At 41.0% G+C, this 21,032-nt stretch overlaps 1 protein-coding gene and 1 non-coding gene across 8 annotated transcripts in view; one reads left to right on the top strand and one right to left on the bottom strand.

Moving 5' to 3' along the window:
* Window positions 1–21,032, top strand: part of LOC145406856 (uncharacterized) — a 560,030-nt gene that overhangs the window by 140,744 nt on the left and 398,254 nt on the right. The window lies entirely within an intron of this gene.
* LOC145406985 (5S ribosomal RNA) lies at window positions 5,416–5,534 on the bottom strand. The gene has a single exon (XR_013898650.1). It is a non-coding gene; the product is annotated as a 5S ribosomal RNA (ribosomal RNA).

The following is a 21,032-nucleotide window of genomic DNA, read 5'->3' on the forward strand; positions in this document are numbered from 1 at the left end:
TCTTACGATTTTTTTTTTTCTGAGCATGATATTGTGTTGTCCCAGGATCCAAACAGCATTCATGTTACTCATGTAATTGTGACAAAACTAAGCGTGATTGAACATAATATCTATTATTATGAAGTGTAGTATATGTGGAGTTATGCTGTTAAAATGAATCTCGTGTCGTTTGAACTCATTAAGACGGAGGAGTCTCCCGAAGACTGAATAGAATGATCTAGTGACAGCCAGAATAAAATAAATGCATGTCGTACTGCAGGTGCTGAAGATTGTTTTTGACTTTTTCACTGTAGTAGACTCCCCTCACCTGAATAACATCTTGTGATTATAGTATAGGCCCTTAAATAGTCACCTTGCTGAAGGGTTTAGTATCTGTAATGATTCTGATTTCAATGTTTTATCGGAACTGTAACAAAATGAGAGGGTGGCAGAGAACGTTTTGAACAGTATAAGTCGTGTGTTATCAGCGTAGTCGTCCCGTAGCCTCTGGGGTGAGTGGAGGTAGCGTGAGCCTAACGACCGTGTGTATCTGCCCGCCGTCACGACCTGCCTCTCCCCCAGACTGGACCAGCAAGGGGACGCTTTGTGCTGGGGGCTTTCACTTGGCAGGAGAGAGAGAGAGAGAGAGAGAGAGAGAGAGAGAGAGAGAGAGAACTGATTTCAAGGTAAAAATTCAAGGTAAAACGACGATACCAACAATTTTACAAAGGAATGGGGAGGGGCTGGTTGTTGTGCAGCGGAAACATACTCGACATTGAGATTGGATTCCCGGGCCGACCACGAGACCTTTCAACAAGCCTTATTTATCCAAGTAATTTCGTGACCTTGACCTGAAAATAGGAGCCTAGATTGTACTCACTGGATCTTAATTATCCCACAGATATCATGTCGTATCTAAAAAGGTCACACTCTAATAATGTCACACTTGCAGATGCTATAGTTACCCTCTTATATTAATATCATACTCTTAGATGATATAGTTAGCCCCTTATATTAGTATCATATTCTTAGATGCTATAATTACCTACTTAGATTTTTTTTTTCATAGATGTCTCCTCCACCCTACTCATGCTGCCCTATAGATATTAGCTTATTTATGTCGCACCTCATACATGCCAAGGTACTAAGATGATATAATTTTACCTCATAGGCATCATTCCGCCAGTCACATACTTTCCTGAAGAAGTACTCCATATACATGCCACGCCCATAGATGCCATAGCTACCTTCCTACGTGTCATTCCATGGCTGTCTCACCCGATAAATGCCAGGGATGCCAAGTTCGTAGATGTCACCCCATAGATGCCACACCCCATTAATGCCATACCCATAGGTGTTATAGTTACCCCATAGTCGTCATTCAATATACTGCACAATGCCATACTCCATACATGCCACATATAGATCTCAGCTACCTCTAAGACATCATTCTATGGATGCCACACCTCATAATACTAAATACACCTTGGAATAGAACGAAGCTCTATGGCAGGAGACGGAATGGTAGATGTGGTGTGCACGGTCAACGGAAAAAGAAAATATTTAGGCCCTGTGCTTTTAAATATCAGACACAGAACTAATGGCTTTGAAAGACTGCACAGTATGTTCTTTTCCAGAAATACATGTTACTTTGTTCCATTATACAACTTACTAAGGCTACATGATTTGCCGACAGCCTGATTTTTTTTAGTGAGATAGAAGTACCAGATACGCCGAAAAGTACAGCGTCAAATTCATCGAAAGTACTGGTCACAGTACTTTTCTCCCCCGAGTGTATAAGAGAGAGAGAGAGAGAGAGAGGTAGCAAATTATCCGTGACAGGCGGGTGACAAGATGACGTGCCGGGCTCCTGGGAACAAGATAAGTCATAATTACGTGACACTCATTCCTACCTGCCTAATTTGCTCTCTCTCTCTCTCTCTCTCTCTCTCATATATATATATATATATATATATATATATATATATATATATATATATATATATATATATATATATATATATACTGTATATATATATATTTGTTTGTTTATTTATTTGTTTATTGTCACCATTTCTCTAAGTTTCTATGTGCTGGTTTATCGTCAGTCCATTTATGTATTTGTCTATATAAATGTCTGTATGTTTCCGCCAGCGTGAACTGGCAATCAAAAGGCCGCAGGGAGTCATGGTCATTGTCAAGATGTGTTGTGTTTGTGGTTACCTGTCAGCCTACATTTTACTCACCCCGGCCCACATGACTCCTTGCCTTCCTGAGTATTCTCAACTTTCAGCAATTGACACATTTCGTTTGTCACTTTGAAACATATCACGTAACTTTCCAAACTACAGCAGTAACTTTCTTCCAAGCTCCATCATATATAGTAGGTATGTTAGGAATCAAAGAAGCGTTGTGTTTAATGAGCACATCACATAGTTAATCTCTGACCCCAATTTGCGATGAGCAGTGTGAAAGGTGCTGGAAGGATGACAGGAGAAAGAATTGTGGGAAGTATCATCAGACAGGGTGCTCAACCAGTTCATCCCGAGTGCCTCATTTATATATGCAGGTGTTTTGCTCAAGCGTTTTCCAAATTATAATATTCAGCTTAGGAGAGGCGTTTTGGCTGGGAAGATTTAGATATAGTTTCTTTAATCCCAGCGATACGACAGGTCTCTTTCCATTTTGAATAAACTCGTCTGACTATAGCAAGAATAAACCAAGAAATATACCATCACATTCGAGGGGTTACTAAGATATGCTGATGCACGAAAATGTGAAAGTATTCTGCAAACAGACAAAGGAATTGTCTCTTCAATACTCCTTTTCATAACTCATCTGGGAGGTGTAGCGTGCAAACTTCGTCCTGCCTCACCTCTCCCTAACCACAACATTCTCCCTTCCCTTCACCCCAACCAACCTCCTCCCATTCATAGTCCCATCGCTTCCCACCACCACCACCCCTCTCATCCCACCTCTCACCTCCCTTTCGCTCAACTACCTATTACCTCATCATCATCCTCTCTCCCTCCCTCTTACTACCCGTTACCCCTCCCTCTTTTTGTGTTATCTCACCCTTCCTGTCCCTTCCCCTCATCCTCCCCCTTCAATAACCCTCCCATCGTCTCCCTGTCACCTTTTCAGATCCATCTCTTCACTTTCATCTACTACCTCCTTTCTTTTCTCTAATTCCCCTACTTCCTTTCTTCTATTCTTCATCCCCCCTTTCTGCCTTTCGCCTCTCACACATCCCTGTCATCCTTACAACCCGAGCGAAATCTATATTTGTCAGTCATTTCGTTATTACATTAGTCATGTTAACACTCACAGTAATAGGGTTGACTGCGGCAGTATAGACCGTTTGTTTTTACCTGACTGAAGCTGTGCACTCCAACAACTTGAATGTGTTGTGGTTGCATGAAATTTGATTAGCCTTATCTGTGATAGAGAAATGAGTCTTCTTTATTACTAGTGAAAATTGACCTCTCATCTGACTACAACTGGTCATCAACTGTGCTGACCAAGGTTAGGGATCTTCGTCAGGCTAGAAAAAGAAAAAAATTAAGCCATAGTCGCATACGTCTCATACTACTTAAGACTGAACTAAAATAAAACACCAACTGGAGGGGCACTCAGTGGAGTGCATCTCTCCGACAAGGGCAACGTAATTTTCCAACCACTCCTTATAATGGGTTAGGTTTTCTCATCACTGATTAAGGTTTAGCCAAAAGTGTTTTCCGGGTCCAGCATCTGTAATGCGATCCGGATCGGTCCCAAAAGCTAATCGATTGTTCCCAGGGACATGGGCTATCTACCCACCAAATTTGGTCCAAATCTCTGTTTTAGTTTTTAAGTAATCCTGCTAACAGACAAACTAACAGGAATGAGAACATACTCTCCTTGTCGGAGAGAACAAACAGGAACAGCGGAGCACCCCATGACATAAAAATCCGAAACCTGTGGTGAAACTAAATATAATGAAGCATAGGAGCTAGTGAACGAGACTTCTGATCCCCTGATGGAATATCTGTACCTGTAGATTGAGGACGGTGAAACCCAGTCCGGTGTCACCTACCCTGACGTCCCCCCCCCCCTTCTCTCTCTTGCCCCCAGACCTCCTCTCCTGGGACTCCTGTGGCTACCTGAGGATTAATCACAACAACCTGACGTACTTTGCAATGGAAAAGAGGAAAGCATATTCAGCGTCCGGTTTTTGTTGTTTTTGTTTTAATCTTGATAGCTGCATGGTGAAGGGAATGTGAATTTTGCATCCTCTCTCTTATACTTGTATGTATTTTAATTAATCTCTTAAGACATCATCAGTTGCTGTCATATTTGCAAATTGTCGAAAAGCTCCAAGTGTAATTCCTCTTTTTTTTTTTTTTTTTTTTTTTTTTTTCATGCAAAAGAATATCTAGGACATTTTTTTTCTTAGATCAGCCAGCCACTATAAAGAAAAAGTAGAATGTGTTATGTGACTGATCCGAGTAAAAGAAATTATAAATGAATGCATAACAATAAACTGTTTTGCCTTTATAATCTCGGTGTTTATCATCAAAATTTAATTGGACTTGAGCAGCGGAGTGTGTTAATGATCTTATCTTCATGCACGTCGAACTCTTGGCGTTAGGGATGTGGAAGCAAAGAAAAATGGATAGTGAAGATGCGATGGCATTCTGGTCTCGCCTCTGGTTTTATGAGTCGTAAAGAGGCAAATTTATGACTTCAGAATCTAATTGCCTTTCTTAACCCTGTGGTCGCGGAGGGTGTTCCTAGGATGAGCAAAATCGCCTGTCTTTAGTTGGAATAAAATACGGTGTTCGTGCTACGCGGTGAAAGGGTTAATCGATAGAAAGTTTGACCTTTCTACTGCGACCCACAGACTTTATAATGTATTCTGATTATCCCCAGACTTTTTTCAGGGTGGGGGTAGGGAGAGGGCAGCAAGAGAATACTAAAGATTACTCTTTTAGGATGGTCACTTCGAGTGCACCACGTCATTTTGGACGACAAAAGACAGATATTTTTGTTAACACAGGCAAACTCGCCGCAGCCAAATAGTGGAATGTGTTGTTAGAATGAGTAATATTGTCTGTCTGCAGCTGGAATAATGTACAAAGTTCATGATTTGCGTTGAAAGGTCAATCGGTATTGTGCTTACCTGTCCGCTACGTTGTGCTTCTCTGAAACTGACTACATTATTAGGGCTATAATAATACTAATAATACTACTACTAATAAAAAAAAATAAAAAAAATAAAAAAAAATAATAATAATGATAATAATAATAAAATAATAATAATAATAATAAATGATGATGATCATCCATCCATTGCCAGACGCCATGTATCCCAAACGGGGTGGTCAAGGGCTTAGAGTTAATTATTTTACAGGGAGGGGCACTAATCCTCCACCAACCCCACTTGACACGTAGGGATGCCAACAGCATCTGGTGTTCCCAGGCGGTCACCCATCCAAGTACTAACCAGACCCAACGTTGCTTAACTTCGCTGATCGGACGGGAAGCGGTTTACTCAACGTGGCATGGCCGTTGGTGATGATGATAATAATTATAATAATAATAATAATAATAACTAGAGGAGCACTCAGTGTTGCGCATCTCTCTGTCAAGGGCAACGTAATTTCCAAACCACTCTACATAATGTGTTAGGTTTCCTCATCATTCATTAGGGTTTCACAAAAAGTGTTTTCTGGATCCAGAATCTGTAATACGATCCGGATCGGTCTCAAAAGTTAATCGATTGTTCCTTGGGACATGGGCTATCCACCCACCAAATTTGGTTTAAAAAACTTAGTTTTTGAGCAGTCATGCTAACAGACAAGCAAACACACAAAGGGGTTAAAACATACTCTCCTTGTCGTAGAGAATAAGATACAAAACTTCATTGTAAGGAAGGGGTTAATGGACATTGCATTCAACCTCTTCTAATATACTATAGCAGTAGCCGTGTGTCTGTCAGTGTGTGTGTTTATTTTGGGCAGCCGAAACTACACATTCAAATCGCACCAAAATTGGCACAGGAATCTCAAAAAATTCGCTGATGTGAAAAAACTTGGTCCCATCACGATTGAAAAACTTTTACTATATCTAATGAGCGATCACATTTTGACCCAAAAAACGCCGCTCCTGGCGCCCGGCATAGGATCTCCGTAGAATTTTTTGCCCACAGGTACAACTAAAGTATTTCGGACTTGCGTTTGGACAACATGGGTTCCATTCCCGAAGCTGCAAATAACACGATCAATTGGTTAGCTGCAAAAAATCCAAGTGACAACGTTACACTAGAACAGCACATAAACGCGAGAGCCCTCTGCAGGAGCAAGTGCGAGGGGCCCAAAGGGCCCACGAGCACTTGTTACTATGAAAACCCTTTCCTAACTAAGTATAGCCTATATATTTGATGGAAAGTAGAACAAAATTTACAAGGCTTCGTAATCAAAATGTTAACACTTGTGTTAACCCCTTCGCTGCAGGGTGTCCTCTCTTCCAGTAAATGAAATCACGTGACTGTTGAAAGAAGAGTTTAAAAGTGACATCATCGTACTGAAGAAGGGTCTCCCCTAAGGAAATACAATATATATATATATATATATATATATATATATATATATATATATATATATATATATATAATATATATATATATATATATGTAACGCTTAAGGGAATTACGTGGCAGTACTAGGAATAATAGGACATCACCCGAGTATAGGGGTAAATCACGTCACTATAATGTTATTTTAATATATTTTGTTGTCTTCAGACGGTTGAATTCAGTCTCGGGGAGACTTTTCGAAATGGGGTTAGAAACAGCCTTTACTGAGTCCCTCTCAACTATAGGTCATTCCTAAATGGAAGAAAATCGTGTGACAATAGCAAGGAAAACTAAAGTACAAAAACACCAGATATATACGGAACCATGAAAGCTTTGATATAAGACGTCGCTAGACACTGCAAGAGCGAAGCACCGTGCATTCGAAAAAACTTTTGATGTGACTGAATGTGCCGCTGCAAGAGATATAAACATACATCATCGTATTAAAAATCATCTTGTAGCTAAAGCGGTACATTTAGACCTTTTGGCAAGGTGACCTTCGTAATTATACTTTGTCCTTGCCAGAGGGCGTTTTCATTTTAGAAGATATTTTCCGGACTAGAAAGATTAAAAAGTCTTCGTTTATCACATCTACGGCACTTCTAAGTTGAGTAAAATTGCTGGTAGCAGCAAGAAAGACTATGACTCGAAAGCACCCAGAGAATGCATACCTCTGCCAGTGCCATTGCAGGATCCGGATCCGGATTCGGATCCTCCCCAAAATTTAGTAATTCTTTCATGCATGGTCCATGGACCACCCTTGCACAAAATTTCAATGAAATTCAATGAGTACTTTTGGAGATATCGTGTGGACAAACAAAAAATTCCTTGATCCGGATGATGATCCGGATCACCACAAAAATCCATTGAATTGTGTTCCTCAGCCCATACTCTACTCCTCCATAAAATTTCAGCAAAATCCGTTCTTAACTTTTTGAGTAATCCTGCTAACAGACAAACAAACCAACACCTGCAAGAACATAACCTCCTTGGCGGAGGTAAAAAGACGTCACCGTAACGAAGGAGTTAATGGTTTGTCCGTAACTGCACGGTGGTTGCACATGACCCCAGTTATTCTTTACCCAGGCATAAATGTGAAAGCTCCTCCAGCCTCAGAGGTAGCTTCTGCTGTTAAGTCGCCAGAAGAATTAATTTACGCTTTTTGTCGTGCATGAAAGTCACAGTGGAGAAATAATATTTTTGCCTAGAGACGGACATTGTACTAGATGTTTCTTTTACTGTTAACCTCCTTACTATGGTGGACCTTTTCCTTTGCTGAATAAAATCGCCTGGCAGTACCTGCTAAACAAGTTAAAAGACGTCATCGCATCAACTCCTATCTCGATTATTCTCAGCCAGGCGTGAATGTGAATGCTCCCTCAGTCTCAGAGGTAGACTTGCCCATCAAGTGTCTGCAAGAATTAATTTACGTTTTTGTTCGTGCATGAAAACAGAAAAAAAGCAAAAGTATATGTTTTCTAAGCCTCTCGCTGCTGTGGACACACTTAAGTACCTTCTTGGGAGTAACATCAAGCACGTTTGCTCTGCTGGAAGAATTCTCATCAGCCACAGTGTTTAATAATGGGCGATAATGGGCAGTTCGTTTACCCATTGATAATATTAATGTTTTGTTGTTCCACCATCTCAGTCATTCATAAATCCTCTACTCGCTGCTTCACCGTTTCTCTTCCTCTCACCTTTCCTTTTACGTACTGATAATGTTGTTTTTGTTGTTCTGTCTCTCAGACACCAAAGTTTTGTTGTTGTTGTTGTTGTCCTATCTCTCGAACACTTATAGTTCCTTACCTGTCAGTTTCAATCTTCTCTTTCTTTCACCAAACACTCCGTACGTCACCAGACAGAGAATAATGGAAAACCGGTCCTTTAGAGTCTCTGTTTCACTGTTTAATACTTTGTGGTTAGTGAGTAGAACGCCCCCGTCGCCATATCGTCTCTGCCAATATGTAGAGTTTAATATATCAAGAGGGAAATGAAGGATTTTTGATCATATAATACCATCAGTGGTACTCGTTTGCTCGTCCGTCTCTAAATATACTGGACTGCGATAGCCTAATTTCTAAGCCCTAAACACTGTTGGGAGTGTCATGATTTTGGCTGTTCCCCCCCCCCCTTTTTTTACATACTTGAGTGGATGCACGACCCATACTACTGGGTGCTCGGATAAAAGTTACACTCCCATTTATATTTTCCTGTTCGTTTCTGTTCATTCTCTGCACCTCATTCATAAAAATGGGAATGATTATAGTGATTAACGAGGACGGTGATGGTGTTATGAATAATGTTGATGGTGGTGGTCGTGGTGATGATGATAATGATGATGATGATAATGATGATTATACTTTAGGACGAAACACAGTCACCTTGCAATATACCCATCTCGTACTTGCTTCCCATTTTCTGCAACTTGTAACGTGCAAACTGCGAGTAACACAAAATTCGAGGTAATTATCATAATTTGCTCAAGAAACTTTGATGGAATGAATTAGTCATATCTTTCCATTTTCTCCCATAAAATTCCTAAGTCCATTTTCGCATAATGAGTGATGTTCCTTTTCATTTTTTCCTGTCGGGCTGGAGGAACTGTAATTAGATTCACACTTATGCACAAAGAGTAGTTTGGTACTTTATATGAGAGAGAGAGAGAGAGAGAGAGAGAGAGAGAGAGAGAGAGTAGATGTTTGAGAAAGGCTTAGGTTATCAATTTAACACACACACACACACACACACACACACACACACACACACACACACACACACACACACACACACACACACACACACACACACACACACACACACACACACACACACACACACACACACACACACACACACACACACACACACACACACACACACACACACACACACACACACACACACACACACACACACACACACACACACACAAGAAATAAGGGCGACAGAAAGTGACACCAGATTAATCCAACTTTCTAACGGGAGTAGCGTGTCCAGTGGTGGCGAGTTTCCCTGACACCCCCCCCCCCAGTAGCATCACGTTACTGGGGCTGTCACGGCAGAGAGAGAGAGAGAGAGAGAGAGAGAGAGAATTTGTGTCCCCTTGGTACTGACATCAGCTCTTCAGTTCTATTGCAGACATCACCACCAATTATCTTGCCTTCACTAAAGCCGTTTAATTGAATTTATCCAAGCTTGAATACGGCTTCTAGGATAAAATAACAACCCTGAAGTGAGCAGAGGAGATGACAATGTTTCTTTTAGTTTTTTGAACAGCTCTTATTTGCTCACTAGTATCCAGTCATTTCTCGTTTTGTGTTTTTGTCGCCTTGCGTTCTCCTCTTGCCTTTTCTCTTTTCACCTTCTCTCCCCTTCTTCTCATCCTCACCCTCTCACCCGTCATATCACCCTCTCATCTACATGCTGGTTCTTTCCCCCAATCACCCACACCCTCTCATATGATCATACCTTCTCGTCCTCTCTTCTTGTCCTTTTGCCACCACCAACATCCCCCCTTTGACCTCTCATCCTTTCTTCTAGTTCATTCTCTCATCTAATACTCCTTTCTTTTCTCCTCTTTTCCCCATCTCGTCTTCTCATCTTTCTCCCTAAGTTCCAGCAGCATCCCATTAAGTTTCCGCGTTCTTCCCTCGTCTCCTTATTCTCTATCCTCTTTCATCCTCTCATCATCCCTTCTTGTCCCCCTTATTTAGTTATTTCACCCTCTCCATCTGTTTATTTTTCAGTCCTTATCCTTTATTCTTGTCCTTTTAATTCGTTCTCATATCTTCTCCTTCCGTTTCCTCTTCTCTATCACAGTCACCCTTTCATCCCTCTTTCCCTTTACCAGAATCCATCCCAGCCTTCCTCTTCCCTCGACTAAGTACTCCATCCTCATTGTTCACTCCCCATCTCGTTTTCTCATTTTTTTGTTTCATCTCATCGTCTTCTCTTCCGCTCTTATCTCTCCTTCTCCCATCACCACCATCATCCATCTCAGCCTCCCCCGTTCCTTTCCCCATATCTCTCTCTCTCTCTCTCTCTCTCTCTCTCTCTCCCTGCCAGTTCTTCTTCACTTTCACATCTTCTCCGTTTCTCCCATCCTCTTTTCCCCTCCCAGCATTCCTTTCTTTTTGTTTTTGCCTAATTACTCACTCCTTTCCGATTCATCAATCCTCTAGTCATCACTCAACATTTTTCTTTTATGTCATCCTTGTCACTAACCTTCCTCTCCATCCACACTTCTTATCTTACTCTCTCATCAATCTCTCTCTCACCCTTTCTTCGTCCTTTCCTATCTTTCATTTCCACTCCGATTCATCAGTCTTCCTATTATCACTTTTTTTTTTTTCATCTCATCCACGTCTCTCACTTTCCTCGTCTTTCACTGTCTTCTCATCTCACCTTTTCATCAATCTCTCTCACCATGTTCTTGTCATCTCCTGTCTTTCATCTCCCTCTCTTCGCTCTGCTTTCTCATTATCTCATCTCACCCTCTCCTATATTCCTTCCACTCTGTCTTTAGTTCTCTCACCCTTTCGTCAAATTCTTCTCGCTTTCGTCTCCCCCTCTCATCTCATCCATTTTCAACATTCCACTACCAAGTCTTGTCTCTTTTGTCTCCCATCCATCTCTATCATCTTTCTTCCCTGTCCTTAACCTCTTCACCCTCTCATCTTACGTCTTCGTTTCTCCCATCCCTAAAACTCCTATTTCTCGTCTTACTCTCCCGTCTCCCTTCCCTACCCCTCCCATCTTCCCATCACCACCAGCATCCCTCTTCCCTGTCCTTCCCCTCTAATTACTCCTTCTCTCCCATTCACCCCATCCTTCCTTGACCCTGTGTGTGGGACCTCTGACCTGACCCCAATTATGCAGATGTGGTGGCTTGTGGGATGCGGCAGTAAGGATGTATCAACTTCACACACACGCACGCAAATACACGCACTCGCTCTCACACATTTACAGTACACAGGGCCACCCACTCGCACGCAAATGCACACACTCACTCACACACACCTGCAGTACATAGGGCCAGAAACACACTCACTCTCACGCGCATATAGCACATAAGATTTTACACGCACACGCTGATACAGGCACTCATACACATATACGTTACAGATGGCCAAACACATCGTACACGTACAGAAAGCCCACACACAAGCACATGGCCACACACGTGGACCGCCACACACACACATGCACACAGTAGTATACACAATCACATAGCGATAGATCAACGAAACCTCAGTCGTATTGCCTTGATTCATTTGGTGCAAAATAAAGTTAAACATTAAATCCTTCGTAGTAATGCCTCAGACATTTATTTAGCTAAGACTTCCCCCACCTAAATCAGATCGGAGTGGTTGCCAGGATAAGATACCCATATAAGAGTTTACCTTCTGAACTCTAAAGGGCTGACTCAAGTGGCCATATTTACAGAAGTGAAGTACGTGAAAAACAGAACACCCAAAGTTCCAATTGCTCTAATACTCGATGTTTATTATTTGAAACCGTACTGTAGGAGGTTTTCCAGTACCTCAGCGTGACCAGTTATTTCTGCATATGACGTGTCGATATTTTCTTCCTTTTTATTCATTCAAACGTTGTCCATGTAAGAGTAGGTATAATAACATACGAGAGAACACTTAGGTGTAATACTTAAAATAAATGTCTGAGGTAGAGAAGTTGGAAAGCCACCAAAACTCACATAAAATATTTTTCATGGAGTTCAGTAATTTTTTGTGTATTTGTTTATTGCCTGACGGCGCATACTGTTAGGTATGGAATGGACAAAACGATCACCAAACGTTGCTATCCATCTTCATTAGGGACTACTCTTCGCACGACACGCCAACCTTCCCATATTTCCGACAACAGTAAAAGGTTAGGAAACATGTCTGGAATACAGTAGCCTACTGATTCCTGTTGTGACGTAAGGAAAAAAATATATCAAATCTCTTTTAACTTTGGAACACATTAAAAAAATAATAAAAAATGCCCTCAACTAAGTCTGGCCAGGAGAAAAGGAGAGTGCTTAGGAACAGGCAGAAGGCTGGTGATTCAGACATACGAGGTCCGCGTCTGTGATTCTAAGGTTCACTTATCTCAATGGTGAAAGTGCTGGGTGCAACAGAGTACTACCTTCCCTCCCCTCCGTGTGTGTGTGTGTGTGTGTGTGTGTGTGTGTGTGTGTGTGTGTGTGTACGCGTGTGCGTGTGCGCGCGCGCGCGCGTGCTGTTTTACCTAAAAGTTTCACCAGTCATCACAATAAATACCACTTCCAAGCAAAGAATGCAATACCATATATTCCCGTTGTCTCTAAACGTCCACCTCACTTCACATTACGTCCATATTCCTGGGAGTAACAGAAGACACACTCCTGCAGTATGGCAATGACCTTTTAAGTGGCTGCAACCCGACACGTACCCCGTGCATAGGCTATATATGAAAGTGGCCGGAGTTCGTACCCAGGTGAAGCGTTTATAAAGGAGCTTAACCCTTTCATTCGTAGGACGTCATTTGTAGTTTATTGTTTTGTCGTTCCTACGATCTTTTCTTGCTTAGGAGAGACTTTTCGTACTGGAGGCGTTGGGTAGTTTTCCTTCCCCCGTATGCTACATGTGAACACTTTCTTTTCAGACAAAAATCCTTTGACGTTAATGTTAACAAACATAAAGTAAATCATCAAATTGAAGAGACTCTTCATGATATCAAACGATTATATCTGATTCTGGAAAAGATCTCTTGGAATGAAACAATTAGTAATGGCTCTGTGCAGCCCCTCCATTTCAACACATCTTCCTTAAGGTAAGAAAAACAGAATGATGATGGTATACGGTACAAGATGTGATTGTATTGAAAGAATTAATAACTGCTGACGTTGAGCAAACATCCAAAGCGATCAGATATTATTAATATTTTTAAAGCAAATATTCACTCTAGCTGATTCTCAATTGTCTGGTGTTTATGAATAATGTCATATATATATTTATAGATAGATAGATAGATAGATAGATAGTATGCAAACGATCTTGTATGTAATTGAAACTCAATCGAGTTTATGAACACGCTCCCTGGAGAACTCCCTCCCCGCACACACGTTGCAGAGGTACTGGTATAGTTGCTGTCAATAATACCTTAACAGGTCAAGGGTTCTGAACTAATGCAACCAGATACGAACCCCTCTAATCCTCATTAATCTTCCTGATTAGTTTGACAGATCTCATTGGGATCCGACAAGCTAACAGACAGTGTAAAGTCACTATTGATTATAACTGCACAACACAGACTTAACTGCATAGGTCTTTTGGCTGGGAACTACGTGTTGTGTAGTTTATTGCGACCTGTGACAGACGATTTCATTCAGTTCAGAGAAAATCCACCGTTGCCAAATGGTTAAGATGGCAAGTCGAGCAGCAAGCGGATCTCTGGTCAACTCTAACATTAACCGACAAAACAGACTTGCATCGACAGTGACCTACTTTTCATTCTTTTTGACATTTAATTCCCTCTGTGCGAGAACTGTTTTTCGTAATGTGAGGCAGAAGAAGAAAATGATTAACGCCCTCATTTTTTTTCTTTTGCCTGCGGAGGACGATGTTATTTATTTAATGAGAGATTTTCGAGCTGGAATTAACGTATCCATCATTAATCCCCTCATAAAAAAAAAAAATTATCCCCCCCCCCAATGTAAAAAAAAAAATTGTCTGGTAAAAACAAGAGTAAAATAAGACTTTATCGTGCTGAAAAGTTTATGGTGCCGCTGTAGTGAAAGAGTGGCGAATTGAAAAGAAATGGATTTTTTTTTTTTTTTGTCCAGGGATGATTGGAGAAAAGCATTTATCATCCGTTCAATTTACCTCTTCTGTAATAATGTCTTTTTTGTTTTATTCTTGCTGTCTCTAGATGACTTTATGTAGCTTGGAAAAGCATTTTTTTTTTTTTAAGGGCTAAACAGCGTTTTCAGTACCACTTCCACACGAGAGGTTTGTTGTAAATTGAGTGAAATCGTCTGGTAGTACCAAAATTAAAGTATAACAGACGTCATTGCAATGAAAGGTCAACGATGTGGGAGGCTACTGAGTCGAAAGGTAAAGGATCTGATGACAGGCGTTTCTTTTTATTTCATGTCAGGGTGGTTGAAGAGGAAGGGATTTATCGGCCGTTTATCTTGTGAAGTCGAAAAGAAAGGGACATCACAAATGGTACTTTTGATTTATGCCTGTGTCATTCAAGATATTTATAACTCATTTGGAGTACAAAATCACATGGTGACAAAAGTTTCTTTAGATTTTATGCCACTATGATTCATGAGGGAGCAATTTATATTTCATTTAGTATATTACTGATTTCATTTAGTATTTATATTTCATTTCGATTAAGAAGTCTAAAAGAAAATGACTTTTATTCGGAAGATTCTGTTTATATTTCGGCCAGGAGGACTGGATAGGGACGCACTTATTCATCTGGTTTATAAGTCAATAGGGAAAGGACTTTCTGATTAATTTATAAGTCAATAGGGAAAGGACTTCTAATTGGTTTATAAGTCAATAGGGAAAGGACTTCTGATTGGTTTATAAGTGGATAGGGAAAGGACTTCTAACTGGTTTATAAGTCGATAGGGAAAGAACTTCTGATCGCAAGAGTCTTCTTTATTTCACTCCAGAATTATATATTGGAGAGAGACACACTGATCATTTATCAAATTTCTTATCCAGAAGGGAAGGAACTTCGTATAGCAGCTGTTCCTCTCATTCCATGCCAAAATGACTGAAATGGAACACCCGTCATTCATTTAGATTACAAGTCGAAAGCGAAAGGACATCTGATCAAGGGTCATTCACTCAAGAGGTGCTCGGATCTCTAAAGTGTCATATTGTTTCAACTTTCTTTTCTTGTGGATGAACTTTCTGTCGGTCTAGAAAACCATGGACGCCTATTCTTATTTCATCTTCAAAAAAAATTCAGACATTCTGTTGCATGATTCTTCTAACAGGAGCAACTACTTCTCACTCACTGATCTGAGTGAAACACATACGCACCTCTGATTATTCGTGTGATAAGGCCATAAACAGAATGAAAATATAATGCATTTTCTTATCTTCTGTCAGTCTTTGCAAAACTTATAATCACAGAGTTCATTCGGCGGCAATACACTTCCAAGCTCCTCTTTCGCCACCAATCTCCACTCTCTCGAGCCAAGCCTCATGCACTCTTCCCATTTATCCATCCGTTTCGTTACTGACAGTCCTTTCTCATCATTTACACATCACATTTGCTGCCACACTCTTCTTAACTGTTTCACCACATGACATAATTTCTATTTTAAACACATGTAGCACCAAACATTTTTTTTTTTTTTTTCACGGATTTCATTCAGTTAACTTGGAAGGAGTTAACGAAGGCAATATTTGACCACTTCATCTCGAAAAGTCTCCCCTGGGCTGAATAGAATTGTCTGGGGAAAGCACGAATAAAACGAAATCAAGATACTGTACACGTAATGAAAACCCTTTACTCTCAGTTCTTTTCATGTGTCTTACGAATTCGATAAAGACTTCAGCTTCTCACGGTATCAGCGGGAACAGATGTGTCTCTCTGTTCACACGCCAGATATAAATGATGACAGCACGGTCGTGTGGTGTACTTAGGAGTATTAGGAACACGGACCATTGAAAATAACTCTCCCAGCGGACGTAAAAGGACTCGGACCAGAACTCACCGAGCAAGGGCGGAGAGCATCAGTTAATGTGCTTACTGTGTTACCAAGATCATTGATCGTGATGCTTGGGGTCAGTAAGGATACAAATCTTAGTCCAGTGCCTCACAAGACTAGAGCTCATTCAAATTAACTTGGCCAAGATTTTCGTCGTTTGCAGTTTTTTCCCGATGCTCATTGAAGAATTAGACAATACTGTGGCTCTACATCCTTTCCATAGAACTTCTTCATGACTAGTACCATGTTCTAGTGTTAATCTAGTACTGCAGGTCAGCAGTCAAGATGGAGAGATTTCAAGTTTAGGCCAGGTTAAAGTGGAATGTGGATAATACTGTACTCCCAGTTATAGGTATGACCGCAGTCCAAGATAATATTCCCACAATGGAAGGAACAGAAACACATAATATTCCATTAGTTGATGGAAACTCGAACTTTTGGTTAAGCCTCATCCACTAGATTAAAATACATTTTTTTTTTTTATGCAAGGAAGAAGGAACCAAAGGCCAGGAGCCTACAAATTGTTCCCCCAAGAAAAAACAAAAGCAAGAAAACAGAGAGCCAGATTCACGATCCGTTCGAGATGCTTGGACACACTGCGTTTGTAAGACCGGAGATCGTAGGCAGTAAGAAATAGTGTGAGACTAGTACTAGTAATACTTCACTATTTTTTTTTTTTTAACTTATTAGTGACTTTTATTTATATTCAGTCGTTTAGTGGATTGGATGGTTTTCAGATTTTCTGTCTGATACTACGGTTATCACAAAATGTAACTGACACGGTGAAGACTCGTAATTTGTCACGTATCATATACCAGGCAGTGTATAATCGGGAATTCGTTTGCTAAAAGTGAAGGGATTTGAAGGTCTGTCACATACATACGAGAGCAAAATATAGAACAAATAATAACAGCTACCAAGGTCTGTGAGAATGTAGAGAGAAAAAAATACAGAGATATTTATGTCTGACACTGTTTTTGTGAGTGTTTATATATATATATATATATATATATATATATATATATATATATATATATATATATATATATATATATATATATATATATATATATATATATACTTAGTACGATAGTTAATAACCAATGTGGCTCTACAACGAACGAAAAATGCAACTCAGAGTGAAGCCTCAAACAATGTAACCCAACATTGTCCAGGCTGTGTCGTCGGGAATAGGGTGCCTACTTGTGGGGGGATTTGCACGCTTGTCACATAGAAGGCAGAAAAAAACAGAACAAACACTAACGGCTCCGAAGGTTCATGAAGGAGTGTTTTGCTCTCCTGAAAACACATTAAAGAAAAGAAAAAAATATACGTATTCTGAGAAGAAACGGTGACGAGATTAGACATTGTTCTCGTAGGTGGCTACATTGTTGGCTAAATGAGAGAAACAAAACAAATCTCTCTCTCTCTCTCTCTCTCTCTCTCTCTCTCTCTCTCTCTCTCTCTCTCTCTCTCTCTCTCTCTCTCTCTCTCTCTCCGTAAACGCATTTCCTAACATGTTCACCTCTGCTGGTTATATATACAATGTCCTTTCGTCTCTGTTGACTCACCCATTCACTTACCTCCTCTCTCTCTCTCTCTCTCTCTCTCTCTCTCTCTCTCTCTCTCTCTCTCTCTCTCTCTCGGCATATATATCCTTCAACAATACATTAATTCACGCAGGGTGAATATTACAAGTTAAAAGACACATTTCTTATATATATTTTATATATACATATAGAGATAGATAGATAGATAGATAGATTATTCATTTGTAATCTGTATTTATGTGAGTGACTATCCTTCCCAATAAAAAAGTAAATAACGATAAAAAATACTATTCATTCAAGTCAAGGGTATAATTCTGAGTCCAAGGGCACATATTTAATTCATTAATGTGGCTGAAAGTAAGAGTTAAATTGTTATGCCGAGGATTATAATGCCACCATCCATCGTCCCCAACCTTCAGTGCCTGTGATCTATGGGGCCATTCTCGCCTTCCCTCCCCCCCCCTCTCTCATTCTTTCCCACTCTCTCTTTTTCTCCCACCATTATCGCTCACTCCACCATCAGCTCTTGTATCACCATTAACCCTTGACTCGAGCAGGGGTCATTCTCAGGTGATTCAGTTCGAATATTGGTAGACAGAATTCATACCTTAGTGTCTTCCTACGCCCCAAATGGTTAATTCTTATACCACAATATTTCTGGTCCCACCATTACTATTATTTTTCCTTTACCAACATGCGCGCCATCAACACTCACCCCACCACCTGCTCTTGCACGATAGTAATGGTCTAACACACTTACACCACTAATAGCTCTCTCACTACAATGTCTCTTGTCTAACCAATACCACTCACACCACTCCACCATCAGCCTGTATATCACCACCAGCTCTCACACCACAACAGTTCTGTCACACCAGCACTCGCCCCATACTCTCCCCCTCTATTCAAAACTTGCACCGCTGTCAGTACTTATTAAAAACCGTTATCTTCATTCCGGATTTTTACATATTATATACATAGATATTTTCAGGAATGTCGCCTTCTTTACTCTTGTATTCGCTTTTCGAACCATTATCTTCATGTTTTCTGGAGGAAGGGGAGAATGGCGCTGAGATCTGTCCATATTTTTACATCTTATTCCACCGGTTTTCTTCCATTAGGAAAATTGCATTCTTGGCTATCTAGTATTCACATTTACTATTATTGTCTTGGCTCAGTTAAGAGGGCAAATTACACTCGGGTCTTTTCATGTTCAAACTATTGTTTTAATATGCTGGAAAATTTACGAATATTATTTTTCTGGTTCATTGATGCTTACTTGTAGAACTGTTATCATCGGTATACTGTATTACGCGGGCGAATTGTTCAGAGGAGTATTGCAGTCCTGCTATTCTTTTTGCGAGTTTTCGGTATAATTTAGGCACATCTTCCTGGATCTAAATTTACTGCTTTCACTTAGAACCATTAACTTCGCGCTTTTACCCACGCATTGTGGTTGTAGCGCGGGTCGTGTTATTGTTAAGCTTGATTCTTTCTTTTTTTGTGTTTGTTTGTGTGTTGAACTTCACGACTCTCGTCTGCAAGTCCAAATGAAGTATGCTCACTGTTATGGCTCTTACAGTGGTTGTGTCAGTTGTTCTTTGTAGCTTTACCAGTAGTGCCGGTATTGGGGCGATTTTTTTCCCTTTTTTTAATGACTAGAAGTTTTTTTTTTCTTTTATTCTCCTTTTTAATTAAATTAAAAATACCTTCTTGTTCGTTACCCTTTCCTATAGATAATTTTTTTCTTGCTACCCCCATACGACATTTTTCAGCTTAAGAAAGATAGCTTGCGTTGAAGGGTATGGTGAAATCTGTATCTAACACATCCATTTCGGAAAGCTTCTGTAAGGCTGACTGAAATCGTCTGGTAGTAGCAAGAACAAACTACAGGATGTGTGATCGTAGTAAAAGGGTTAAGTACTCCCTTGTAGAACGATTATCTTCGCTATACATTGTGGTTTTGGCAGTGGTGGAGTTCAGGTGAGGTTTAATTATTTTCTATATTGTTTTTAAGATTGACAATGGAAGTTTCGTCTGCCTTTTCTTATGTACACCATAATGCTCGCTTTTAGAACCATTATCTTGGCTATGTTACCCAGCTTTGTTGTTTTGTTGGCTGTGGTGGTGGTGCTATAATGGTTAGGGGTGACTGTGTTGTGGGGCTGGTGACATCTGTGGACCCCCTTTTCTCGTCATCTCGCTAAAATGTTCTTCCTGCCTCCCATTACCCCGTCATGGCTTACCCTGCCCTGCCTTCCTTCGCCCTGCATGGCCCTCCTTTGTCAGCCCTTCTCTGCCCTGCCTTCCTCTGCTCTTCTCTCCACAACTTCCCTGCCAATACATGCCCACCCCAACCGGGCCCTGCCTTGTCTGCCCTGATCTGCCGTGCCATGCCCTGCCTTGCCCTGCCTTGCACTACTTCTTTGCCTTGCCCTGCCCTGCCCTACCTTGTCCTTCCTTGTCCAACCCTGCATGTTTTGCCCTATTCTCTCCTGCCCTGCCCTGCCCTGCCCTGCCCTGCCCTGCCCTGCTTTACCCTACAATACCCTACCCTACCGTACCCTACCGTACCCTACCGTACCCTACCGTACCGTACCCTGCCCTACCGTACTGTACCCTACACTACCGTACCGTACCGTACCGTACCGTACCCTACCCTACCCTATCCTACCCTACCCTACCCTACCCTACCCTGCCCTGCCCTGCCCTGCCCTGCCTTGCCGTACGCTGGCCGGCTCTGCTGTGCCCTGTTCTACTGTGTCCTGCTCTGCTCTTCTCTGCTCTGCCATACTTTGCCATGCCCTGTTCTGCCTTATAATATCCTGTCCTACCTTACTCTGCTCTGACCTTCCTTGTCGTGTCCTGCCCTACCCTACAGTTGCATGCTAACCAGTTCCACAAATTTAAGTAGCCAGAACGATGATACTTCAGGGGGAAAAGGAAAAATAGTGAGGAAAGTTGAGGGAAGAACTGTGGATAGGACACGAAGAAAGACAAAGAACGTGAAAAAAAATGACAATAATGACGCTCGAGAAAAATGCTGTGGAAGCGATGTGTGTGTGTGAGAGAGAGAGAGAGAGAGAGAGAGAGAGAGAGAGAGAGAGAGAGAGAGAGAGAGAGAGAGAGAGAGAGAGAGAGAGAGAGAGAGAGAGAGAGAGAGAGA

This window comes from Coenobita brevimanus, chromosome 71 (assembly GCF_032717465.1).
Source record: "Coenobita brevimanus isolate Jiangsu-jjx chromosome 71, ASM3271746v2, whole genome shotgun sequence".
NCBI lineage: Eukaryota > Metazoa > Arthropoda > Malacostraca > Decapoda > Coenobitidae > Coenobita > Coenobita brevimanus.